Raw genomic sequence first — 27,713 nt, 5'->3', positions numbered from 1 at the left:
CTGTTTATTAATGGCTAATTCCTTATCACATTCTTCCAAACCCTCACACTCTTCCCGAGTTCATCCTATAATGACGTGCCAGTAGTTACTAATCCCACGGTTTTTTCAAGGAACTGACGTATACATAGTTTATTTCGAAACCAGAATAATTTTGAAAATAAATTTCAAAACTAGTTATGGTAGATGAAGTAGCTCCTAAACATCCTACTATTATCAGTAGACGCCTAGTTTACAAGCAGAGGCTGGAAACTCAGATGAAGTAGTAATAACGTTTGTTTCCTGGTTAAGATTAATGACAAACTAGTTTTGGCAAATGCTTGTCGCAGCAAATAAGTCACGACAAAGAAATGAAATGTGAAAATGCACGTAGAGAAAAAAGGATGTGCTTGGAACGTAAAGCGCGCATCTGACCAAGTGTAACGCTATCCTTCAGATTCCTCCCAACAGGGCCGCCCGAGAGGCCAGGGCGCGAGCGCGCTGCGGCAGCCGTGCCGCAGCCACAGGTTGAATGACAAAGAGCCCCCCTCTGCACCAGCCCCGGGCGGCTGCCAGCTGCCCAGTCCCCTCGGCCAAGTCCGCTCGAACCCTGCAGTCACGCCTCGGCCGCGGGACTGCAGCTTCTCAAACCACCATCGCCAGTCACCAGTGGGACAAGGATTGGCTGGCCGAGGAGGCTGGGGCGGGCATGCCACGAGTCCAAAATAACTCCCGCCCCGAGTCCCTTCTCTTGGAGCAGAACGCGGCCAGCAGAGTCTGGAGGCACCACGTGAATCAGCCCCACGTCGGCCCTTTCCCAAATCAAAGGCATCTCTCGGGGAACCTCCTCAAGACTGGAGGGGAAGGGACTTCCCCAAGGTCACTGGCACCACGAGCCAACTCCTAGGCCACCCCGGCGGCCGACACCTGACCACGGGGCCGCAGCCCGGATGGGAGAGGCGCTGTCCCCGCGCTTCAAGGTCTCCTTCACCAACGCTAGACTCTGGGGCCACGCGGCTGCCGGCCGCCACGATGCCCCGCCGGGCCGCCTCCCTCCCACGGAGACCAACGTCTCGCTCCCCGGGGCTCCCTCCGACCCAGCCGCGGCGGCGAGGGCAGCGCGGGGTCCGCGCCGAGCGCCGCCGCCGGCCGCTACCCAACTAACCGTTATGCGCGGCTCGCGGCGCCGAGCGTGTACGTGACGCGGCCGCGCGGCCGGAGTTCCGCGGGGCCCCGGGTCCAGGTCGCGTCCTTCGCCCGCCGCCCCGTCAGCTCGCTCTGGCACCCACGCAGCCGGCTAGTCACGTAGCAGCTCGGCAGCACTTTGTCGGGCCGGGCCCGCGAGGCTGCCTTATAACCCGCCGGGGCCGGAGCATGCGCACGGGAGGCGGAGTCGGCCCTCCCGGCCGCGGCCCCCTCCCCCCTATACATACACCCGCAGCGCGACTCGCGCCTCCACACGCTCCCAGGCGCGCGCGCCCGCTGCATCCCTCTCTCGCTCGCGCGCGCCGGCGCCCCCTCCCCGCCACGTGACCGGCGGCCCGGCCAGACCCGCGCGCGGCGCCCCTTTTCTGCGGCGGGGAGCGAGCTGCCGCGCGCCTCTGCGGGACGTGCCTCTGGCCTGCCGTCCCGGGACCTCGCGGTGACCTCCGCGCGTCCCGGACACGAGCATCGGCCTCGCCGTCAGTTTCTGGCGGAGAAAAGGGAAAAGCCGCTCCGGACGGATGGGGCGTGCCTCCAGGGGCCTGAGTCAGGTGTGGGGGGCGACCGGCGCGCGGAGGAGCCGGGAGGCGGCTGGAAGTGCAGGAACTGGGCAGGGTTTGAATGGACGCGGGGGCACCTCGGACCCGGGGAGAGGCGGAGCGGCGAAGAGCTCGGGCTGTGGCCTCGCCACTTGAGTTCAGTGGCCGCGGGGAGGTCGCTCAAACCCTCTGGGCCTGTTTTCTGTTCTCTAAAATGGCAACAGTAATAGACCCGACCACGCAGGCGCTTTTGGTGGTTTTGTTGAGAGAATTTAGAGAACTTTCTTACTACAGAGCCTGGCCTGTGGCGTTTGGTGAATGGTGGGCATTAAATATAGAAGTCAGGAAAGCAGGTCAGAGGGAGGCGAGACTGGTCCCAAGGGGGAGGTCGAAAGCATGGAGAAAGGAGAATGCAGAGAGGCCAGATTTTTATGGACACTGGATGTTTGGGACAGGATATAATTATAGCCAGCAATTTTAAAGGGCTCATTATATATTTGGCAGTTCACCTGAATTAGCCTCACACCCCCATAGATGGGTACTACTATTAACATTTTACAAATAAGGGACGTGAGGCTGAGAGAGTTTAAGTAGCTTTCCAGAGGTCACCGAGCTATTGTCTTAAGAGCCATTGGAAGTTCTTGAGCAAGCTCAAATACAGAAGTGTAGCTGTTGAAGTGATCAAATTAAATCATGAAGTGTCTCTGAGGTCCAGGACTTTGGATAAATACCTAAAGGTATGAGTCAAGGCTCCTGCCTTCGAAGAGCTTACAAGTTCTGTGGGGAGATTGAGTCAGGCAGAAATCAACCAACATTTGATGATCACTTGCTGCATGCCCCAACCCTGCCCTTCCCTTACCCACTCCCCACCCCCTTAATTCTCACAACTACCCTGTGAGGTTGGGCTTAAGTTTTTGTTTTGCAAGTGAAAAACCTGAGATTGTGGTGGAGTGGGGATTGGAGGATCAGGTTCTGAGAGCTCCCATGTGCTTTCCTCTCCCCAACTCTGCCTCTTTCACACAACGAAAAGTTTTCAGTAGCAATTCACTCTGTTAGAAGACAGTATGGAGTCTATGGCCAAGTGCTGCTTATGAGCAATAAGTGCTTTTTACCTTCGATAAATGCAGAGAGGGAAGGCGCTTCAGGTCGTTGGGGTGGCCGGGAACCTAGCACAGCAGTGCTTAGGATTGTCAAGATGGTACCAGCATTCAGGGTAGATGGTAGGAAAGTCAAGTTAGGAAGACAAAATAGGACTGGCTCAGACGTGAACTTACCAGGGCCTGAACTATGGAATGTAGCAGTAAGTGGTAGAATAAGGTTTCCTGGGAAACCTCAGAAGGAGGCTTATAGAGGAGCAGAGTGTGGTGGGTTCACAGTGTGGACTCAGGAGCCAGATCTCCTGAGTTCTAACTTTGATACTTGGCACTGACTAGCTCTGTATCCTTAGGCAAATCATTTTACCTTTCCAAGCTAGGATCTAGGGAGTACTTACTATATGGTAGGCATTAATCTAACCACTTACACATCCTAATTCATTTACTACTTATAAAAATGCTATAAACTAGGTACTATTAAAATTCCCATTTTACAGGCAGATACAGATAGAGGTTAATAACTTGCCCAAAGTCACATAATCAGTATTGTCTGGAATCATCAGGAAGTGGTCTTCATTTAGTTCTCCCCAAAAATACATGAGTAGAAATTGTCAGTTGTAACTATTAATATCATAGGAGACTAATCCATAGAGTTTGAAGGCTGTTTTGACTTAGGAAGACCCTAATTAGGTTCCTTCTATCCCTGGCAGAGCTAGACAATCATTCCTAAAGCTGTTGGCCGTGAAAGCCAGAAAGTGCACTGGAGGAGCTACTCCCTGCTCATCTGAATTTGGGAAAGTTGTAAACCTCTAGGCAGCTAAGTTTGGGGCAGAGACATTGGGACATGTTTTTTGAACAACTTAATTTTAAGATCACCTATATTCTAGGAAGTTTTGGGTGTCCTGGCACCCATATTTCATGCTGAGAGATCTTTTAGTGTGAGAACTTGGACTTTGTGGCTTGTACCCAACATCAGCAGCAGACAGTTGGAACTCCTGAACAGCTGCACCTCAAGCCTAGTGTGAGTCAGGAGAGGGGTGCATGCAGTGAAGGAGGCCTCTTAGATCATAATGACTAGCTTTATACATCCACCTGCTTGGGGAGCCAGACCTGGGTGTTCTAACTGGACCTTCATGCTCCTGCACTGGTGAACAAGATGAGGCATAAATAAATCACAACTCAGAGAACCCTGAATCTGCCACAATGCCCTGCAATACACAGCACCTATAATACCTGTAGGTCCAGGGGCTACCAACACCACTTCTGAGCTGTATATTAGTAGAATGAAGCCTGCCCCGTTACCTTTTACGCAAATCATAGGTTCAGGTGTTATGCCTATTGTATTGTACTCTGATAGGATTATAATTTTGTGGTCATAGAACAAGACCATACCCCTTTGGGTAGGGTATAAAGGTGTCCCAAATAAGATTGATGTTCTCATTATCAGTCATCAAAGAAGAGAATCCTCACACAGAAAAACTTGAAACACAGAACAGGTGGAAGGTGGTACTTCTGGATTTACCTTTTTAGGGTTTGGCGTTAGAGAAAGATATTGAGGGCCTTCCATGCTGATAGGAGGGAAATGGCTTCTGCCACAGAACTGCCTAGTAGGAGCCAAGCTAAGAAGCTTTCCTGGAGACCCAAAAATGAACGTAAATGTTCATGTTTTATAAGTCTGCTTATTGGTGCATCATTCTACTTATCCCTGAACTTTTGTCAACTTTAATCTAAGTCAAAGATTCAAATTGAAAAGCCCTCAAGGACTGGGAAAAGTTAAGCACAGTATAAGATAATGAGAGGTGAGTGGTATGGTGAAAAGGAGGCCATACCCACCTAGGCATCCAAGTTCAAATATTTCAAATGTACTGTACCAAGCACTTCCCCATACAGCACTAACTACAATCCAAGTATGTTTGACATTTCTACATAATACGTTATAAAGTAATGCAAAAGAAAATACAATTAAAGTCCTAACACTTTATTTTTAATATATATAAAGGGGAAAACAATGACAGAAAATTGTGTGGGGGTTAGAAAACTAATAGATAAGCAGATAGAGAGTGGGGCAAACAAATATTGCAGCAGCCTAGTCTGTTCTAGCTTGGTCTCTGCTGTAGTATTTAAGAAGCAGGCAAAAGGGAGAGTGGTTCCCCCCTGAGTCCTCATGCTCTCACTGGTGATTTGTGAAAGATTTGACAGTCCCTTCCCAATGTGGAGATTCTCTTCCATTGTCACCTTTGGCAGATCAGGATTCAAATTTAAGATACCCATGGATTTCCTTACAACTTCACCCACAATTTTCTCCCATCCCAGGCGCATGGTTCCGTTTTGGTCACCATGGCCACAGTGACTGAAATGGCCCACTTCATCCTTTGCAGTGGACAGCCTTCAGCCCCAGACTCCAAGCCAATGCTAATAGAGAAGTTCTTTTCTCTCTAGTGTCTTCAAACTCATGGTCTCAGACTGAGAGCTTTAATTTTTATCTTGCTTTAGAAAGCCCTCTTTAAATCTACATGTATGTATACCTCTCACTGTTTACCACCTCTAACCTAGTAGCAAAAAAGAAACTGGGAAATATTGTAGTAGCGGAATACCCTTTGTTCTGTGCTACGTACCTCCAGGACAGCAGGTCGACTCAAGTGCCCCAAAGCCAAAAGCATAGTGACTCTCACCATACTCAGAATACACCATTCTGCTGCAGCCACTGTTTTTACCACTCCTTCATCCCCCACATGCACACACACCTCATTATTTTGTCTTGTGTATACTTGCCTTAGCCACGTCATGGGGAGCCAGAATCTGGAGAAGTTAAATGTCACACGAGGTCAAGAAGAAGCACAAAACTATAAATTGCAAACAGGCACCACACATCAGGATAGCCATCCAAATAGGAGACTAAGTATGGTCTCATGTGCCATTAGGCCCAGAGAGGCTAGATAATGAGTTTTTGCTCCTGTTAATCTGGGAGCCTTCTAACTCCATCATGTATATCCCCTCTAGTTCACTAGTCATCCCTTTGATCAAACCAGGCAAGACCACACCATGCATGAAACACAGCCCAGATATGCTTCAGCCATAACATGGGCATACGTAATTCGTGCTATGTTGACCAGAAGCCCACATACGGAATCCGGTGAATTCCAGGAGTTCCTAGGGTAACTACCAGTTGCTGCAATCATGCTCCTAAACAAAGGCCTTCCACCAAGAACCTAGGGAAATCCCGTCTCATCTCCCCAAATGTATAGGTATATGACTAAGCTATTCTTGTGCTTAGTCATAAATTGGGTAATTTTTATCTTATAAGTACGATAAAGCTGAGGTTTAAACCTAGGTCTACTTAACTCATAGCCTGTACTTCTAAATGCCAGGCTAGTTTCATTCATTTATTTTGTTCAAAATCCTGAAGTCATAGGGAAGGACGGGGATGAGGAGGATGATAAGAGGCAGGAAATGCAGGATGGTTTCATAGTCCCAACCCTGAGCCTTCAGCCTCTGTACATGCTGTTTCTTCATAGAAAGCACTTCTTCCTTCTACCTGGTGAGCTGCGTACAGAATAACATGCAGATGAAAGAGAGGCAGATGGACTAACAAGGGAGCAATTTTAGTAATTCTATTATATAATTCAAACCTCTTCATAATCCAAGTTAGCTTCCCCACTAATTAATGTGGATTAATAAGGTTTCATAATTATCATATTTACTAACCAGGTTCTTTCTATGTAATTATTGTTTACACTTTAATGAGTTGCTTATGAAGGCCACCTCCAAATCCAAATTAAATATACTGTGTTTCATTTCCTATTCCCTTCCCTAGGGTACATGATTATTTTGGAAAAAGCATTGGCTTGAGAATTATATTTCATATCTTGCCCTGCCTCATCTGGAAGACCTAGATCTCTTTCTCTCTCTCTTTTTTTAACATTGTATATTCATAGGCCTTACCAGTCCATGAGAAGGGCGCTTCTAGGCTGTTAGTGGATCTCCTGAAGTATTAAGGACTTCAGGCAAAAATGCATGTACTTTCAAAATCTTTTTGTACTTTCAACATCTGGCATTCCAAACTCCTAATGTATTGTCTACTATTAAGAATGCAAAATCTATAGGATTCAGAAATTATCTTAAGAGTTTTGGCTAGCCATGTAAACATTTTCTGATCTAACTTATACGTTCTCCATATAGAAACCTTTTCCTCAGGTTAGCAAAGCAAATTAAATTTCTCCTTTATCTTCACTTGAGGAGAGAAAGCTGGAGGGAAGGAGGGAGGGAAAGGTTATATTTTAAGGTAGATAAGAAAGGCCTAATGCCCCAAGGATAGATTTTCTATTTATATATTGGAGGGAAGTTTAAATTATGTGTTAGTGTTTGGTAGGACTTCCTGTCAACTTGGAAAGTTAACCTTCGAGGACAATCTCACTAGAAATTGGAACTTTCTTTTCAAAAAGATTTTTGCCTACTCCTTTTCAAAGAGATTACAAGACAATTTTAACTCACTGAAGAACGTTTTCTACCCCTCGATTATGTAGTACAACTATAGTACAGTTTTTTTAATCCCTCCTCCCTTCGTTTTGTTTTGAGTAAGATTAGCCCTGAGCTAACATCTACTGCCAATCCTCCTCTTTTTCTTTTTGAGGAAGATTAGCCCTGAGCTAACTACTGCCAATCCTCTTCTTTTTGCTGAGGAAGACTGGCCCTGAGCCAACATCCGTGCCCATCTTCCTCTACTTTATACGTGGGACGCCTACCACAGCATGGCTTTTGCCAAGCGGTGCCACGTCCGCACCTGGGATCTGAACCTGTGAACCCTGGGCCACCGAAGCAGAACTTGCACACTTAATCGCTGTGCCACTGGGCTGGCCCCCGTTTGTTTTTGTAGATTGGAAGGTATCCGAAAGTAAAGGTGTTCAGAAATGGAGGCACACGTAGAAGAAGGCTGAGGACATTCTTATGTATTCAGCAGTCGTCCTCCTGGCCGTTTCCTCTTGGCATTCTATCCTTATCAGGAAAAAAAATTACTCCATAGGCCCCGACTCAAGTGCCTGACTTCCCTGGGAATTTTGATTCTTGTATTCGAAATATACGTGGAATTTGGTTCAGTTAAGTTTTATGACACTGGACTTGAAAAGTGATAAATCATTACTGTGTAATTTGTTTATTTTAAATATTAATGAACTCTGTTTTTAACTCTTTTAGGAAAGAGTAGACTTTGAACTTTTCTCAACCTTTGATGCAGGACTTCAGCTGAACTAGCAAAGGACATTGCCTCAAAGAAACTAAGTCTTTTTTTTCTTTAACAATTTAACTTTCTGTCTTTTCTCCTTCAAAATGCTTCACTATAAACTGCTTGCAAACAGGGACTGTTTCTTCTCTTGATATCATGCAGATAACAATCTTAACAATCATGCAGATTGTTCTGTATAGACCTCCATATGGCTAAATAAAAATTTGCTGATTGATTCAAAGAAGTGTGTCAGTATAATAATGATGACAACAAATAGTAGCTAACGTTGCACTGTGGTAAGCCTTTCACAGAGTTGCTCAGTATAAAACCACTTTTATCTAGTTGTCTTTATTTTTCTGGCAAAACGCTTTAAGAATCTGTGCTACAGTAAATTCCACAGTTAGCATTCGCCTCCCTGACGAGAATAACTAGAATTCTAGTGTCTTCCCTTTATTATTTTAGCTCCAGAAACTGCCACATTTTAGATCCATGCCTGTCCCCGAGGATTGGCCTGAATGCACTACAGGTAGCTGCTTTGCTTATCTTAGGACATAAAGCTGTAAACAAAACCTAGAGTAATTTTGTACTTGGTGTAAACCCTTGATTAGCTTCACTGAAGTAAAGGACACAATAAAAATGTTGGTTTGAAGTCTGCTTGCTCTACCTTTCCTCATTTTTCAGAAAAAAGTTGGTCAAGACCAGCTCCCTCAGCAGACGTAGGGAAATATAGAGAGATATAGATAAAGATATATAGATAGAGACATATATGAAACTTCCTTATCCCCTTTTTTTCTTTTCCTTTTTCTCCCCAAAGCCCCCCGGTACATAGTTGTGTATTTTTAGTTGTGGGTCCTTCTAGTTCTGACGTGTGGGATTCCACCTCAGCATGGCCTGATGAGCGGTGCCATGTCCGTGCCCAGGATTCGAACTGGTGAAACCCTGGGCCGCTGAAGCGGAGTTCACGAACCTAACCACTCGGCCATGGGGCCGGCCCCCTTATCCCTTTTAATGTAATAAAAAGTAATGGATTGGTTCAATTTAGAAATCTAACAAAGTGACAATAGTTTTTTCCCAATTCAGACTTTATTTCTGTTCTTCAAAAGCCATTTAGTCTCATACAATTATGAAATTTCACTATATATTTAGCAGTGAGAGGAAGGTTGGTAAAACTGCCATTAGACAAGCTTGGGACATGACTTTGTAATAATAGAATAGTGTATTTTCTAGACCACGAGGTGTTTTTGCCAATGAGAAGTAATTCCTACACAGATTTAGAGAATGAAGGATAATCTGGCTTTGTTCACTTAGGAATTTTTAAAGCAGTAGCCTAGAACCAATTATAAAAATGCTGTTCTTCTGTCAACCAAAACTCTTTTCTTAGCTGTATCACACTTCTACCATTTCCGAAGCCATTTACAGATATTAACCATTTAGAATCTTAAAGTTTGCTACAGTTTTGGCCCGTTTATAACAACACCACTGCTATAGCTTATGGATTACACAAGGCTTTAGTAATCAAATCGCAAATTTAAGATATTCGTTCATTTTACTTAATTTATCCATTTATTCATTCATCCATGTTTATTGAATACCTACTATGTCTAGTAAGATTTTTAATTATTAAATTCTGTTTAAAAATTTTTAATTCCTGTACGTGGAACAAAATTTTAAAGGTACGAAGGAATATACAGTGAAAAGGAAATCTTGCACCACAGTTCCCCACCCATTCACCTCACCTCCCCAGAGTCAACAATATTACCAGTAACATTTTTATGTTACTTTTACACAGAATACATAGGTATATTCTTTTTTGTATATATACTATATATACTATTCTGCACCTCTTCCTTTTTCACTTAACAGGTTCTAAGATTTGTTGCTGTTTTGGTATATTAGATTAGATAACCAACACATTTCAATATTAAAATGTTAGTTGAAAAGAAAAAGATGCCCCAGAAAAGACCCTGAAGAGATTTCCTTAAAATCAATAAGAACAGTGTCTGTTACAGAACCAAAAAGTTATTGCAAAATTTGACCTTTTCTAAAAAACAAATTCTAAAAATAGTTATACACATGAAACAACAACCTAAAAACAAAAAAGAGAAATTGAAAGAGAATAATAATAGGTATGTGCTCAGAAAAGAATAGAAATAGGCTCTAGATAAAGTAAGGGGCAATAAATTACGTGAAGATGTGCTTTGTTACTCTGCACTTGACCTGCGAGTTACAAGTTGTTCTTTTGAATGACCAACTATCAACAATAACCTGCTCAGCCAGTTAAGTCAGGGCTCACAGCAGACGTTCTGTGGGTTTTGTGTTTGTAGCTCAGTGTTTCTTCTAAAGGCTCCAGAGAGCACCACATCTGTCAGGACCACTGAAGACTTTTTGTTTTGTTTTTGTTTGTTTGTATGTTTTTGAGGAAGATTAGCCCTGAGCTAACATCTGCTGCCAGTCTCCTCTTTTTGCTGAGGAAGACTGGCCCTGAGCTAACATCCGTGCCCATCTTCCTCTACTTTATACGTGGGATGTCTACCACAGCATGGCTTGCCAAGCGGTGCCATGTCCGCAACCGGGATCCGAACCTGTGAACCCCGGGCCGCCAAAGCGAAACGTGCGAACTTAACCACTGCACCACCCGGCTGACCCCTGTTTTGTTTTTCAGAAAGTTCTAATGAAGGTAGTAGCTTCCAAGTTGTTTACCTTTTTATTTACCCAGCTTCCACCCACAGAATCTGATGAATCAAGTTGTAGAGACATATCTGAATGTAAATCCATTGTTCTGCCACCATAATTTTGATTTATCAACGTTTCAATGCATAAAATTGATGGTCTTAATATTTTATTCAAAATATTTCATTATTAAAATATTGATGGAAAAGGTGCTCCAGAATAGAGCCCTAAAATGATTTACTAGTAGGTTTGGGATTTAAAAAGCAAAACAAAAACCGTAAAATGATCTGTGGATAAGCCAGAGAAAACTATAAAAGAAAGGACGTTAATTGAAGTTTTGGTCTGGGATCATAATTATGGTGATCTTGATCTTCAAAAACAACTTTGAATCTCCTTGAATCTGCAGGGCACCTTGTAAAATCTACCTCATCAAAAATAATGAGGCATTTGAGGTATCTCAAAGAGAAAACTGGTGAACAAGTGGAAAAATGGGCAAAGGAATGAAATAGACATTTAGCCAAAAAAAGAAATGCAAATGATTAAAGCAAAACACAGAAAAATGTTCAGTAACAATCAGACATGGATATCGACAAGGGTTTATCTAAATTGTAAAGCCCAAGGCCTCGAGGGCTTTTCACTTGGCATAGTTGGCAAAGATTTCTTCAAATTATAAAACCGTTTTATAACCCTCAGGGGTGTCTGGAAACCAGCACTCACATACATTGCTAATAGGAGTAATTCTAGTTGTGAGAATTTATCCTTACGAAGTAATCAGATATCCTTGTATGAAGTTTGTTCACTGCAGTGTTATTTATAATAAAGACTATAAATAACCTAGATGTCTAACAGTAATAGGTGAGTTAAATTGTAGTATTTATAAATGATGAATTACAAATAGAGCTGTGAAAAACAACCATGCTTTAGAAGAATACGGAGAAATGTTTATAATGTATTATTAAATAAAGAATGCAGATTTCAAAACACAAGTACAAAGTGATCATGATTCTATTTTTTCAGTAAATATGCATAAAAGTATGAGCACAAAAGTAATAGAAAATCATAACTAAAAATGTTAAGGATGTTTATCCCTCAGTGGTGGGATTATAAGGTGGTATTTATTTCCTTCTTTGTATCTGTATTGGAATATTTTTTATAATTTTTAAGTGATGCCATGAGTGAAATCTATTTTATTTTAAGCACATGTGGTGATTTTTTTTTTAAACTGGAAAGGATTGAGCATTCCACATAGAACAACAAGGATGACAAAGGGTAAAGTTTGCTTGTCAGATGAAATCAGAGACGATTCAAACTAGAGAATGCAGTGGAAATAATTTAACCCAACTCCCTTTATTTTATGGATGAAAAAATAAAGTCCAAAGTTATCCAAGGCGACACAGATAGTGTTTAGCATCCAAACAAAAACTGGATTTTCTTTTTCCTGGGATCTTTATCTCATCTTTCTTCCTTTCTACTTATGTAAAATGTGGTAGTTGGCAACTGTGTTCTTTTAAGTCTGAAAAAAGAAATAGAAAAATTTTAGGATAAAGAGAAAAATTGTATCTTAAAAAAATAACAATGTTGGGGCTGGCCCCGAGTAGTTGAGTTCTCCCACTCCGCTTCAGTGGCCCAGGGTTTCGCTGGTTCAGATCCTGGGCGCCCACATGGCACCACTCGTCAGGCCATGCTGAGGTGGCGTCCCACATGCCACAACTAGAAGGACCCACAACTAGAATACACAACTACGTACTGGGGCCTTTGAGGAGAAGAAGGAAAAATAAAAAATAAAATAATAATAATGTACCTTTTCTTCCTATTTTTGAATTAGCATTGACCAAAAAAAAAAAAAAATGCACTTTTTGTACTCATCTTCAGAATAGGCCATTTGAAATAAAACATCTAACTACAACTTAATGATGCTGATTTAAATATGCCTCTCTTTCTTACAGCCTCCCTTTTCCCCAGCCAGTGCTATTAACATTCCTCAAGGCCACAGACTAATTACAAGCAGTAAAAATTAAAATCAGCTGTTCCCACGGGCCCTGCTAAAATCTGTTATTGATGGCTGATGTTGAAATGTTTCGTGCAATTTTAATCAACAAATAAAATGTGGTTGTCAAAGAATGTAATACAGATTTGTATTAGAAAGGTGGCATCGTGTACATATTTTTTCATACATTTTTACATTCAACCAATATTTATTGAGCCCCTACCGTGAGACAGACACTACGCTTTGCCTAGGTATAAAGTGGTAATCAAAACAGACCCAAACTCTGACCTTGGAGCTCACAGTCTAGTATATGGTCGTCTCTGCTAAATTTTATATTATAAAGCAGGAATCATGTCTTACAGATCAGTTTGAATATAGTACATTTTCTTTGAATATTTGTAGACAAAATGAATGAATTTATCAAGGATTACTTTGCCCTAAATTAAAAACTGGTGGTTATTACCCCAGACATATACTTGTGGGAGTTGAGAAATAATGCGGACTAAGAAGCCCTGATATAATCTCACTACTAACTTTAGCGTGCTCCTTCCATAGCCACCCTGTCATTCAAATCACCCACAATTGGGTCTAATATCTGCTTATGAAGAGATTTCTGGCACAAAACATTTAAATGTGGCCGCCCAATGATAAAGCGAACAGTCTTATGCTCAGAGACTGCTGTCATTTAGATTAGAACAGATTATTGTCATCATTGTAATTTTGCTCTTTAAAAAGAAAATACTTTGACATTTATTCTGCATCGGGTTTCATATTTGCTTGAGATAATTTGGGATAGTAATCTGAGAGATTATACAACCTAGCATTTTTGGAAGCAAGTAACAGATTTCAACCTCAATACTTAACAGAAATCTCTAAAGTAATGTATTTTTAAATGATCAGAATCTCAGCAGCTTTTAAATTTTTGGAGATTGCTAATTGGTATGCAAACGTATCTTTTTATTTGCTGACATCTCAGTCAAATCAGGATCTTGAATCAAAGAAGCAAAAGCCTATAAGTCTTCCCTATTATCTTCCCTGTAAATAATAGATTTCCTGCTTTAATTTACCTGGGGGCATAAACACAACAAGGAAAGGCAAAGACCTGCCCTTCCTTGGTCTGTTCTACCTAATAAAGTGGCGTTTACCTGGGACCTCCAAGAGTTAGCCTCTATTGTGTCTTCCAAAGGAAAGAGAATAGATTGTCCTCTGGGCTGATATAAACGGGAAGACAGCAGCTGTATGTGACCTTGTGTTCTGATATGGTTCTGGCATTGGGACAGAATCTTTTTGGTAGCCTGTCTTTGTCACTTTCTAGCAAGTACAGAGACTAAGCACCTGGGCCTAAGACTCAAGCAATCCACAAGATTCCAGACCTCCTTGAGGGTAGGAAAAGGGGTCCCAATATTCTCAGCATTTGATTATCACTCTTAGATGGGCTTCAGAGTTCAGTTAATGAGCAGACACCACGCCAGGAAGAGATACATGAGCCTAGATCTCAGAGGGTATGTACTCTGAAGCTGAAATCATAAACCAGAACATCTGACGTGTGTCTCATACACAATGAGGGAGGGAGGATTGCTGATGGAAATGTCACACGCAGCTGCTTTTAGCACTTGGCTCTCGCGGATCGAGCTTCCCCTTCTGCCACTACACCCCACCCTCTTCCTGGAAGAAAGCCGTTTAGGGTTCTTTAGTTCTCATCCTGCATGCTGTGAAAACAGCTGTAAATTTCTATCTGTCACATGGGTATAGTTCATGGCTGGTAGATGTACCTGATGGGCTATAGAAATGACTGGCTCAGCTCCTGTTGGGCTCAGGAAAGAGAGTCTACCTGAGAGAATCAGTTGTGTGCCCCACCCTGAAAGGTAAGAAATATGGCCTATGGTCCAAATTAAGCTACTTGTTAAACAATGTCTGAAAAGTCACTTTTTTCTTCTACCACTTCTCTAACTATACCATTAAGCATGTAATCATGTATGATGTCATAGTGAGGTTGTAAAGACAAGCTGTTCCTTCCATCTGGAATTCTCTTCCCCTCACTTTTCCATTGCCAAATCCACCTTAATCCTTTGGATTTAAATTGAAATGTCAGTTTCTTGAGGAGATCTTCCCTGACCATACCTTCTTACTGCTCAGGAAGTCCCCCACTTCGCTCCGTAGCACCTGATACTTCCCTTTTTGCAAACTAAGTCACGCTTATTATAATAGTTGTTCAGTGTCTATCTTCTCTTTTAGACTGTAAATTCCCTTGGGGTAGGAATCATATCTGTCGCTCCACCTGAATCCCTAGCACCACACATTGTGCTGTGCACCTATTTGGTGCTAAATAAACATCTGTTGAATGAATAAATGATGAGTTACATCTTATAATCACTTTGAGATTCCTTTGTGAACATTCAGTAGTGAACTCTGTGTGCCCTCCTAATCACGCAGGTAATATTAAGAACAGCTGTGGAATTAGAGCCAAAAGGACTGTTACTTATTGTATGATTCCCCATGCCTGGCTGCTGCTTGCTTTTTCATATCACCACAATCTAAATTCTTATCATGACAAGTTGTTCCCAACTCCCTAAGCAATCATTTCTAGGAAGACTGCAGCCTGTGTTCATTTTTAAATCAAACCAAGAATCCAGCTGGCTTTTAGAGTTGAGTATTGTGTTTCCTCATATTTTAGTCAATTTAAAGAATCATTAAACTCCCATAGAAAAGATTTCACATAATCTGTAATTACATTTGAGAATAAGTCTGCCGAGTTCAAATAAATTCTTACCAAAATACTTCCTTCTTGTTAATACTAGGTGTTTCAGAAATGCTAACCTGAACTTGAGTATCTAATTATATCTAGAAATTTTTCAGGGTAGATTCATAGTTGAAATGAGGAAAGCCAGCTTCAGATGCCATTTATTAATTCATTGATTTATTCATTCAGGAATTATTGATGAACATGGTAAGCCAGACACTGTTCTAGATATTCGGGAATAGCAGTAAAGAAAACAGATTCTTGGGGCTGGTCGTGGCGGAGTGGTTAAGTTCGCACGCTCCGCTTCAGTGGCCTGGGGTTTCACTGGTTGGGATCCTGGGGGCCCACCTAACACCGCTCATCAAACCATGCTGAGGCAGCATCCCACATAGCAGAGCCAGAAGGACCTACAACTAGAATATACAACTATGTCCTGGGGGGCTTTGGAGAGAAGAAGAAAAAAAAAAGACGGGCAATGGATGTTAGCTCAGGTGCCAATCTTTAAAAAAAAACCAACAGATTCTTGCCCTCAAGGAAATAATTATAGGACCACTGTGGTAAAGAGAGTACTCACGAAATAATCCACTGCTCCTCTGCTTTTCCCAGCCTCCCTTCAGTTGGGATGGGTCGTGTGATGACTTCTGCCTAAGGGCCTGTGAAGGAAGTGACCCGTATCACTTTCAGGCTGAGGGAGTTACAGGCTGATGTGCCTTTCCTAACCCTTTTTTCCCATCACAGCAACCTTGAAGGTTGCGTGTTCCATGTAGCTGCAAGATGGTGGAATCTGAGGCATCTTGATTACCAAGTGAAGGTGTGGAGTAGAGCGACACACAACCTTCGCTGCCCGCTGACCTATGCTAATATATGACATGTGTGAGATATAAATTTTTGCTGGTTAAGCCATTAAGAATTCAGAGTTTGACTGCTGGGACAACTCTTATTACTTAACAATGCCTTTTATGTGCCAGGCACACTACTAGGCTGTTTATAATAGTGATTCATTGTTATTAAAACCCTGACAATTCACTTTCCTTGCCAAAAGGGAGGCATGTTCAATATTCATCCCGAACTACCATGTTCATTCTCACCAGATCTGCTCCTTTAAAAAAACAAACAAACTAGTAGTAAGATTGATACAAGACTTGAAATTTTAGAGGGAGAAAAAGGATTTTAGGCTTATTCTAGAGGACTGAATTAAGATGAGTCCTTATCCTGATTCCATGGCTGTTCGATTAGGCTATTTAATCTGTCTTATTTTTCCCTTAGATAAATTTGGGACTAGTATTTTGCTCCTACTATCACAAGGTTATTATGATGACCAGAAGGAGTTAATATATAAACTGTGAAGCATTTATGCAAATATAATGTGACCATTCTCATTGAATCTAAGATAACATTGTAGGGCACACCATAATTTTATATACCATTAAGAAAGAAAATAATACTGCAAGTTAATCTATGACAGTGCTTTCTTATCACTCAGCCCTTTTAGAAGGTTTATTTAGGTTATTTAAACATTGATTTTTTTCAATCATATATCACACTTGTGCATTGAAAGGGAGATAGTTAAGATAGTCCAAAATGTCTTCACATTCAGAGTTTGTCTTCTGAATCAGTTTTTAACTCTGAATCATTGATGTCTATTTTTCAATACAGTACCCTCGGTGCCATCAAAAGCACTGGTGATGCAACATTCCTTAAGCAAGGCTCCACCATTTTTTTCCTGAGATTTTCTTCTAAGTTTCTGACATCCATTCTGCAGGTTTTGATGCCTGTGCTTTCTTCATCTTACCAAAAGCTGTCAATGGAAGATTTCAGGCAACAGGTAGGACTCATATTTCTTGTGCAAATGGTGCTTAAATGGTTTGTTGACTGAAATGTCCATGGGTTTCAGTTGTCGTCATGCCATAAGGAATAACAACCAAGTTTGCTGATGAGCAGACAATAGTAACTACTTTGAAACCACTGAGCAGTGGAAACAACTGAAAAATGCTATCAATTGTCTTGATTTCAGAGATGTTATTATGAAAATATATGTATCTTGGAATATATAAAATAAGGTGTTGGTGTTTTATAAATAAGGAAATACGATAATAAGGCCCTAAAAAGCTCAGCTACCGAGAAGCTCACAGATCATTCTTTGATCTCTATCCCATTGTTAGCACTCTAATCCAAGCCTTCACAATTTTAAATCTAAGATAATGCAGTAACAAAACTTTGGGGTATAGGGAAAGGAGAACCGGCTTTGGTGTCTGAAAACCTGAGTCTGACACTCAGCCCTGCAGCTTTTCAGATGTACTCCTTTTGGGGTCAAGTCAAATCTATATCTGGGGGAAATAAATCTAATTCACAGGGTTTTAGAGAGAATTTAATGTATGCGAAAGCACTTTGTAAATTGTAAAATCTATATGCACAGGAAGAGAACTAACATTTGTTGACTGCCAGGAACTGTGCTGGATACTTTGCATGCATGATCTCATTTGATCTGATGTAAATGCTAAGGCATTTAGTGTCTTCATGGTCACCTTGCTATCTTATCCATATTATATTGTATTATTTTTTTTTCTGAAATACCCCTTTCATTGTCTCATGCTTTAAAGCAGAAATCTGTGGCCACTGTTTGGATCACAAACAAGGTGAGGACTATGAGCCCGCCACAGAGGTGCAACCTCCCACTTGCTCTTGCTTTGTAGCCAGAAACATTTGAAGTAAGAGAACCTTAGGCTACTAGTGTACCACCTTCTCTATGACTCTGGTACCAAAACTAGCCCTTGAAGACCATGCAGAAAGTTTTTACTTATGGTAAAAAGTTCAAAATGAATCCAAGATTCAGGATGTTGATCTACACAGGCATTAGACAATTTATATGGATTCAAGTGCGCAGAAAGTTGTCATCCAAAAACCCAGCCATAGAAACCAGAACCCCAGTGACAAAGAGATAGTTTTGGGAGATGTAACTCTATTCACAGAAGGAAAAGTTACCAGTAAGAAGTCTAGTACTGGGGAATAGAAGTATAAGGCATGAACCCCCCAAAGCCTGATTATCTTTAAGACTGATTCTTGGAACTAATGACCTGGATTCCTCATGTTTTTCTAGCAGGAAGAATTGGAGTCCTTGAATTGGAGTGAAGCTTAGTCTATAAGTTAGGGTTACTGATTCAACTCAAAGGCCAGAGGGATATGAGATTAAGAACTAAGCACAATATTATACCAGGTATAGGAAATGCTGTCTTCATCTACTAATAGGTGGAGGTGGGGGGGGGGGGTGTTAAGCAATAAGCATTATTATATTTCAAATGTCCACAGGAGAGAGGACTTTGTGAAGCCTCAGGGGAGCAAAGACACAAAAATTGGGAGACTCCCAAGACCCATCTCAAGGCCACCTTGACGACAGCTTCCCCAACAGCAATGTTATGATGTTTAATTTATAACTCAGTGTAACACTCATATTGTTCTCTGATTAGTTTATGTGTATACACATTGACTTCTCATTAAGATTTTAAGCTTGAGGGCTGTAATAGCATCACTTTTTAATATTCTGTATGTACAATACCTAGCATAATGCTATCTGGTGCTAAGAAAATTTATTGATATCACCCTTCCTGTTGGAATCTGGCAGAGATTGTATCTTGCATGATCTCTATCAAGGTGAGAACCCGGATTACTTTTTGCCGTTAAACACACATTTTTCCACGAACCAAGCCACTCATGAAAAATCTATCTTATTTGCAGAACTATTGCAAAATCTGACATTCCATTTCATTGGAATGCCCTTGTAATTGCCAAATGTTGCCTTGCCTCATGAAAATTCTTGGCCAGACCTATGGATTGCCAGCCCTTGCAGCTGTTGACCCTTGAAGTCCAGTTTGCCTATAACATCAAATCAAGCAACATTTCTTTCTTTTTTTTTTATTGAGTTAATGATAGGTTACAATCTTGTGAAATTTCAGTTGTACATTAATGTTTGTCATTCGTGTTGTAGGCGCACCACTTCACCCTTTGTGCCCACCCCCCACCCCACCTTTCCCCTGGTATCCACTAAACTGTTCTTAGTCCATAATTTTAAATTCCTCATATGAGTGGAGTCATACACAGATTATCCTTCTCTAGCTGGCTTATTTCACTTAACATAATTCCCTCAAGGTCCATCCATGTTATTGCAAATGGAATGATTTTGTTCTGTTTTACAGCTGAGTAGTATTCCATTGTATATATGTACCACATCTTCTTTATCCATTCGTCTGTTGCTGGGCGCTTAGGTTGCTTCCATGTCTTGGCTATTGTAAATAATGCTGCAATAAACATTGGGGTGCATAGGACTTTTGGGATTGCTGACTTCAAGCTCTTTGGATAAATACCCAGTAGTGGGATGGCTGGATCGTATGGTAGTTCTATTTTTAATTTTTTGAGGAATCTCCATACTGTTTTCCATAGTGGCTGCACCAGTTTGCATTCCCACCAGCAGTGTATGAGGGTTCCTTTGTCTCCACAACCTCTCCAACATTTGTTACTATTAGTTTTAGATATTTTTGTCATTCTAACGGGTGTAAGGTGATATCTTAGTGTAGTTTTGATTTGCATTTCCCTGGTGATCAGCGATGATGAGCATCTTTTCATGTGCCTATTGGCCATCCGTATATCTTCTTTGGGGAAATGTCTGTTCATGTCTCTAGCCCATTTTTTGATTGGGTTGTTTGATGTTTTGTTGTTGAGTCAAGCAACATTTCTTAATGACCTAATAAGAACAGGCGCTGAGCTAGTTGCCATTGAAGGTATAAAGATATGATCACTGCCCTCAACTAGTTTATAGTTTATATAAAAACAAACATATGAATATTTAAATATCAGGTAAAGACTTAAGTGATAGTTACGAATAGTAGAAGGGATAGCAAAGGCAATGACACAGAAAAAGTAACTATAAGAATTCACTGGAGGGGCCAGCCCCATGGCCAAGTGGCTAAGTTCATGTCCTCTGCTTTGGCGGCCTGGGGTTCACCAGTTCGGATCCTATGCACTGCTCATCAGGCCATGCTGTGGTGGCATCCCACATAGAAGAACTAGAATGACTTACAACTAGGATATACAGCTATGCACTGGGGCTTTGGGGAGGTAAAAAAAGAGGAAGATTGGCAACAGATGTTAGCTCAGGACCAATCTTCCTCACCAAAAAATAAATAAGAATTCAAAGGAGGACGAGACATCATTTCCACCCCTTCTATCTAGAAACCCAAGAGCCCAGTATAGGAGCTCCCCATGTCCTGTTTCCCTTCATGTCACTATTTTGAAGTACACTTAGGGAAAAGGTGTCGTTTTCCCATACAAAGCTTTTGTGTACCTTGGGCCACCTCCTGGGTTTTAGATTCTCACCTCTTGACCTGAGGTTACTCAATGGCATGCATTGAGATTCCTGTCTTGGCAAGAGTTACTTCCTCTCTTTACTACAAATTCTATATATTAGAGCCTATACTCTTGATGTTTTTAAGTTTTCTAGACCTGGGGACTTTTGTGGGACCAGGCCACAAAGATATATTTATTGATGTTGTTACAAGACTTACTCTCTTCCCCTAGGATGTTGGGCCAGAATGTATATGATTTCTACTCATCTTCATCATTCTACCTAGAATGTAATCTTCCTGGAATAGCCTTTTCTTCTGAGGTGAAGAGACTTCGTTGAAAGCAGTGTAATAGTCACTGTCTCCTATTCCTTCACCTCATTTTCCCTGTTCCCTCCCTACCCTCTCTCCTTGGCGACTTCATCTGTTTCCCTACGAGAATGAATGTTATCCCATTCCAAGTCTTCAATCAATGTGTTCTAAAAGGAGAGAAAGCCTAAGAGTATGAGTCAGCTTTATTCCTGGTACTGAATCCTGTTTGTTCTCTTATTAGTTGCCCTGAGGAACAGGGAAGGGAAGTGCAATTTCTCTTTCTCTTACTATTACAGGGAAGTGAATGACAGTCAATTGATTTCATTAATTTAAAAGAAATCCATTTAAAAGAAAATGATACACTGAGCTCCTGTTATAGGCACATAGAGCATTAGGAAATATTTACTTTATGGTGCTTTGTTGTTAGTGCTGAGTGGATTGCGACTCCTAGCGACCCTGTGTCCTGCAGAGCGGACCCCTGCCTGGTCTTTTTGCGCCATCCTCTCACCTTCTGGCGCTGTATCAGACAATGCTCCGCTACTATTCATAGGGTTTTCATGGCCAATTTTTCAGAAGTGGGTGGCTAGGTCCTTCTTCCTAGTCTGTGTTAGTCTGGAAGCTCTGCTGAAACCTGTCCACCATGGGTGACCCTGCTGGTATTTGAAATACCAGTGGCAAAGCTTTCAGCATCACAGCAACTTGCAGCCTGCACAGTATGACAATCGACAAATGAGCGGTATGGGTCCCTGACTGGAAACGAACCTGTCCTGCAGGGATTAGAGCACCGAATCTCAACCACTAGACCACCAGGGCTGGCTTTACGGTCCTTATTAACATGTTACAATTAACCTTCGTGCTGGCTTCTTAGGCCAAAACAGAATCACATTACCCCACGAGATCAATAGACATCTGCCTGGTGGCCTGGTGGGTGAAAATGCTCTCCTTCAACTTTTCCAGGTGTCAAGAATGTAACTTTTCTCCTTACCTTATGTGACAGTGATTTATGTGTACACCTGTGTCTCCATTTGAATGTAGCCTCTTCGAGGAGAGAATCTGTTTTCTCATTCACCTTTGTCCCCTTCCACGTCATCAAGTGGTACGTTGCACGTGTCAATGCTCAACAGATGGTTTTGAATCAGTCAGTCAAGCAAGCCTTGCTAAAGTGGTAACTTGTTACTATTGCCTAGCTTTGTGGAAGTCATTCAACTCTGTGTGCCAGCTCGCTAAGTGTTAAAAATAACAACAACAACAACAACAATAATAGGAGTTACCTGTGGCACCCATGAATAGCAACTCGCCTGAGAGCCAATGGCAACAAGAGAAAGGACAAGGAGTCATGCTGAGAGCATAGTCATCCAGACTCTAGCTCAAACAAACCCAGGAAGCAGCTCTGAAGAATTACATCCAGAACACCCACATTCAACAACAGTATCTCTGACTTTCAGCACTCAGCAGACAGCCTGAGAGACCTTGCTCCGTGTCTCACACAGTGAGTGAGAGGGGGAGACTCTCTCTGGCCCCAGCCTGTAAACTTGAGAGGTTCTCTGACGTGAGGATTGCTGAGAGACTGAGCAGATGCAATAGGAATGCCTGTGCTTTCCCCTGACTGCCTATTTTGGCCATCTCCCTGCTTTCAGACTCCACAAGTGGAGAGGTCAGAGGCTTGAGCCAATCCAAAGATACAGGAGAAAGATCTGGAATCTACCTCAATGGGTAGGGCCAATTAAGACAAGAGAGGAGTGCACAGAGGAGAATGTTCAGAAAACAAACTTCTTGCAAGAATCTGGAGTCATAAAGGGGTCAAATTTTCCTACTTTGTTAACCTCTGAACACTAGTAAGAGCTTCATTTTAATGTACGAATGTTGGAGGGAGGTGGGATATGGTAAGAAATCACAGTACCTTGAGTGAGTGGACTTGAGAGTCTAGTCCCCTGGCTGGCCTTCAGTGAAGAGACTCAATATCTGCAGCTTGACTTCCCTGTTCAGCCCTACCCCTGTCTCCTAGCATCATCAAGAAATCTCTTCGGGGAGAGGCTGTGGGTAAAATTGAATCTATCCAGTGTTCTTTGTCCAGGCACTAGGGGCTCCGGTCTGCCTGAGATTCTTTCCATTCTGCAGAAAGAAACTGGGAATGGTGGGCCTTGGAAAGTAGAGGGTTCAGTTCCCGTGCCTTCCCAATGCAGCAGCTCAATAATGCTGGAAAAATTCTGCTCCCCCAGGACCCTCCTGCTTCTCCTTGTGCCCTGAAGCTGTATAAACCCTTCAGCTGCAGAAGAAGAGGAGAGGAGTTTGTCCACACTCTTCTTTCCCTGTCATCTGCTGCGCACGGCTATTGTGTAGCACATGCAGGCAGTGAGGCATCCATTCCTTCACTCTAAGTTCTGCAGTTACCCCGGGCCCAAAAGTTCGGGGGGCAGCTAGTCTTGGCTGATCTCTGACTAGTTCCAGGCATTCCATGTTGTTATCAGCAGGAGACTCCCAGGCATTCTGGAATCTCTGCATGAGAGTAGGAACTGCTGCTGTTGCTGTAGCTGCCTGGACCTACAGCAAAGAGCCAAGAAAAAAAAAATCACTTCACACCATGTGCACTGACTCCCCCAGAGCTGGCACAGCCAGGGAGACTACAGAGGCATGAATCTTCCTCCAAGCCGTCTGTATCCTCAGTAGCTACATAAACAGTGTTTGTTGCCTTTTAGTTTTCAGTAGACATGGTGGGGGGGGGTGGATGGGGAGATTGATGGCAACAGTCTCTGTTTCTTGAGCTGGAGCGCCAACCAGCAAAACCTTCAGAAAGGAGAAGGCCGCTTCCACCACGGGGGTCTTGTCTCTTATTGCTGCTGTTCGTACTTTGGGGCCTCAGTGAGAGGACTCCTCACGACGAAGCTGGAATTAAAGTTGCTCTAAACTAAAAGATTTAAACTTTCCAAACAATGCATAATAGATCAAAGTATAATTGTTCAAAATCTCAGTAAAAAAGAAGAATTATGCTGTAGCCTAAAAAAAATTAACCTAAATTCAAAAAAGAATGTATCAGAATCAGGGCTAGGGCTGGTCAGCCCTGAAAACTTAGGAAGAAAGAGGATCTGAGAGGCAAATGCCGGTGGTGTTTATCCAAGTGTTTTTAGGTGCGAGGTTACACTGGCTTTTTCAGTTCTGAGGGCAGGTAAATTACTGATTTCAAGTTGGATGAGTTTGGTTCTATCAAACATTCATACAGAAACTCCGTTGTTTCTGATTCCACGCTCTGCAAGCAACCTACTTTTGCCACTTGATTTCCAAGTGCTGGTCACAAGACATGAATGTTTTGGCCCTTGGCTATGGTATTTCTTTCTATTTCAGTTCATAATATTTATTATGAATAAACTAGTGTTCTGATTTTGAATACCAGTCTCTGGGAGCTTGAGTCTGCTTTGGGAGATGAATCCACCATCTACATGTTGACAGATTAGATTTTTAAGCCTATAGGGCTGAGGACCAGAGCCTCACCCTGGTGAAGCACCAAGTTAAGATCATGCTATGGAGGACCTTTTAGAGTCCCTAGAAACTCCCTGACTAGGTGGTGGTCAGTATCCTTCCTACTCAGGTTCCTAAAGTTATCAGGCCTAGTGAGGGTTTGTCTGTATTTAGGGACTGGCAGGATAGAATCGTGTTGCGATCCTGGTCTGGAGTCAGATAGACTCGATGTATATCCTTTCTTCTATTTTTTTTTCTTTTTGAGGAAGATCAGCCCTAAGCTAACATCTGCCAATCCTCCTCTTTTTGCTGAGGAAGACTGGCCCTGAGCTACATCCGTGCCCATCTTCCTCTACTATATATGTGGGACGCCTACCACAGCATGGCTTGATGATCGGTGCCATGTCCGCACCCAGAATCCGAACCTGCGAACCCCGGGCTGCTGGAGCAGAACATATGCACTTAACCGGCTGGCCCCGATTTCTTCTATTTTTAACTTAAGCAAATTATATAATCTTCCTGTGTCTCAATTTTTCTCATCTGTGATTTGGGGATAACAAAAGTGTCTACGTCATAAAATTGTTAGGAAAAAATGAGACTATGTTAAGCACTTCATGTGGTACCTAACACAAAATAATGCTTAATAAATAGTAGTTACTCTTATTTTTAGAGTTCTAACTAGATGCCGGGCACTGTGCTAAGTATTGATGTATTTGCCCAAAGTCAAACAGCTGGCAAGCGATAGAAGTGGGAGTTGAACCAGGCCAAAGCTAATGTATTTGACTACTGGGTTAAACTGTCTTTGATGGTTTAACAAACACAGCAAAACTTGCACTTCCAAAAAGTGTCGTCTCCTTTAAAGGAATAAATTTGAAGACCGTATACTTATTCCTAAGCCTATTTGGAACTCCTCTTTTGGATTTACCTGAGAAGTCTGTGATATATTTTTTGAACATCCTTAACAACGGCAAATCTTTGTTCTTTAAGAAAAGATTTGATCTTTCTTAATAACTAAAACTTACTCAGTGCCAAACCTAGTAAATAAAGTGGAGAATTACAATGGGAAATGTCATCTTTGGTGGAAAAACATGTGGCGTAGAAGGCAATTCCACAGTTTTGACCAAAGTAGCAAATACTTCATCATCTCAAAGCATTTTCTATTGTTGCCAACTTCACTTTCCTATCACACTGGTCTTGTATGGGATGAAGTAAGGAAATATATACAGATTTTCCTCAACTTACAATGATGTTACATCCTGATAAACCCATTGTAAGTTGAAAATACGGTAAGTCGAAATTGCATTTAATATACCTAACCTACGGAAATGAACATCATGGCTTAGCCTCGCCTACCTTAAATGTACTCAGAACACTTACATTAGTCTACAGTTAGGCAAAATCATCTAACACAAAGCCTATTTTATAATAAAGTGTTGAATATCTCATGTAATTTGTTGAATACCGTACTGAAGGTGAAAAACAGAATGATTGTCTGGGTACAGCATGGTCGTAAGTTCATTGGTGGTTCACCCTCGTGTTCATGTGGCTGACTGGGAGCTGAGGCTGCTGCTGCTGCCCAGCATCACAAAAGAATATCGGACTGCATATCAGTAGCCCAGGAACAGGTCAAAATTCAAAATGTAAAATATGGTTTCTACTGAATGCACATGACTTTTGCACCATCATAAAGTAAATAATCATTAAGTCGAACGTTTGTAAGTCAAGGACCATCTGTATAACAATTAATTTTTGTTATTAATAAATTAGGTTAACTACAAATGGATTGAATTAGTGTAACTAAACACTAATTACTGGATTACTATAAACATAAAGAAAGATTGCCAAGAAAGGCCTTGTCCTTTTAACAATTCTGTCATTGACATGAAAGTGTGCTCATCAAACCTGTGAACCAAACGAAGTTGGGAATGGGTAATTTTAAAAAAGGGGGGAGGGGGCTGGCCCCATGGCCGAGTGGTTAAGTTCACACACTCCGCTTCGGTGGCCCAGGGTTTCGCTGGTTCAGATCCTGGGCGCAGACATGGCACCGCTCATCAAGCCATGCTGAGGCGGCATTCTACATGCCACAACTAGAAGGACCCACCACTAAAAATACACAACTGTGTACCAGGGGACTTTGGAGAGAAAAAGGAAAAATAAAAATAAAAAATCTTAAAAAAAAAGGGAGGGACATCAAAAATTAAGTTTAACAGCATTAAACTTCAAGGTAGAAAAAAGACAGTTGCATGTACAGAATAAACAATATAGCCTAGCAGAAGCACACAAGAAAAATGGAAATTTTAGTAGATTGGAACTTAATCTAAGTTAATGACTACCAAGAAAAATACTAAGATATTAAGCTGAATTAAAGGAAGCATAGATTCTAGACAAAGGAGGTGACATATCTACCCTACTCTGCTGATTAATTTCTGGAAACGACAGTTTAAGAGGAATATGGCCAAACCAAAGTGTATTCAGAAAAGAGTGATCATGATGGCAAAGAATATGAGAAAAATTGAATGGTTAGGAGATGTGTTGTTTGAAGGTGAAAATATTGGGGGGCAAGATTGATTTCTTTAAATATTGAATGTGCAATCCCATGGGGAAAGGATTCAGTTCATTCCATATGGTAGCAAGGGATAGAATAAGAAAAGGAGTGGGAGCTTCACTGAGATAGATTTTTAGATTTTTAGTTCAGAATGCAAAAGAAATGTATAAAAGTGACAGAAAAGTAAAAATGAAGTGAGCTTTCCAGAAAATTTTCCTCATCACTTGAGGTGCTCCCACAGAAGCAACCTGAACAGCTTCTGTCTTTCTCCCCAAAAGAGGACTCAAGTCTACCAGATCCTATTTATAATCATCACTGTCACCCAGAAGCAACCTTAAAGACCCACTATGTGTTGCAAAGCTAGAGTGATCTACCATCCTGATTTTCCCAGGACTGAGGCGTTTCTTGGGGTGTGGGACTTAGAATGCTAAAACTAGCAAAAGTCCCATGCAACCTCGATGAGTGAATCACCCCAGAGCTGAAGGAGTTTTAAATAAATGGGTCCTTTAAGCCATGACTGGGACAAACATAAAAGATAAGCAACCAAAGCTTCATTGAACCAACACATGAATCAGTGAAGGCTTTGTCCTTTCTCTTCCATATAAATGAAATTTCTAGATATTTGAAGCTTACTCTTTAAATA

The 27,713-nt window shown here is 41.8% G+C and overlaps 1 protein-coding gene and 1 long non-coding RNA gene across 3 annotated transcripts in view; both read right to left on the bottom strand.

The window, feature by feature from the left end:
* SLC16A1 (solute carrier family 16 member 1) overlaps positions 1–1,689 on the bottom strand; it is a 39,756-nt gene extending 38,067 nt beyond the window's left edge. The window contains exon 1 of one of the 2 annotated variants that reach the window (XM_023640197.2): positions 1,142–1,689. The gene's annotated coding sequence lies outside the window, so the exon portion shown is untranslated. The remainder of the gene's footprint in view (positions 1–1,141) is intronic. The other variant, XM_070266156.1, reaches the window with a different exon arrangement.
* A 10,328-nt stretch (positions 1,690–12,017) lies between these two features.
* On the bottom strand, positions 12,018–16,340 carry LOC106783208 (uncharacterized). Its single transcript, XR_001380849.3, has 2 exons — positions 16,002–16,340; positions 12,018–12,213 (listed from the first exon to the last, which is right to left on the bottom strand). It is a non-coding gene; the product is annotated as an uncharacterized lncRNA (long non-coding RNA).
* Positions 16,341–27,713: the final 11,373 nt, after the last annotated feature.

The sequence above is a fragment of the Equus caballus genome, chromosome 5 (assembly GCF_041296265.1).
Source record: "Equus caballus isolate H_3958 breed thoroughbred chromosome 5, TB-T2T, whole genome shotgun sequence".
Classification (NCBI taxonomy): Eukaryota; Metazoa; Chordata; class Mammalia; order Perissodactyla; family Equidae; genus Equus; species Equus caballus.
This window is presented reverse-complemented; position numbering and strand designations above follow the sequence as displayed.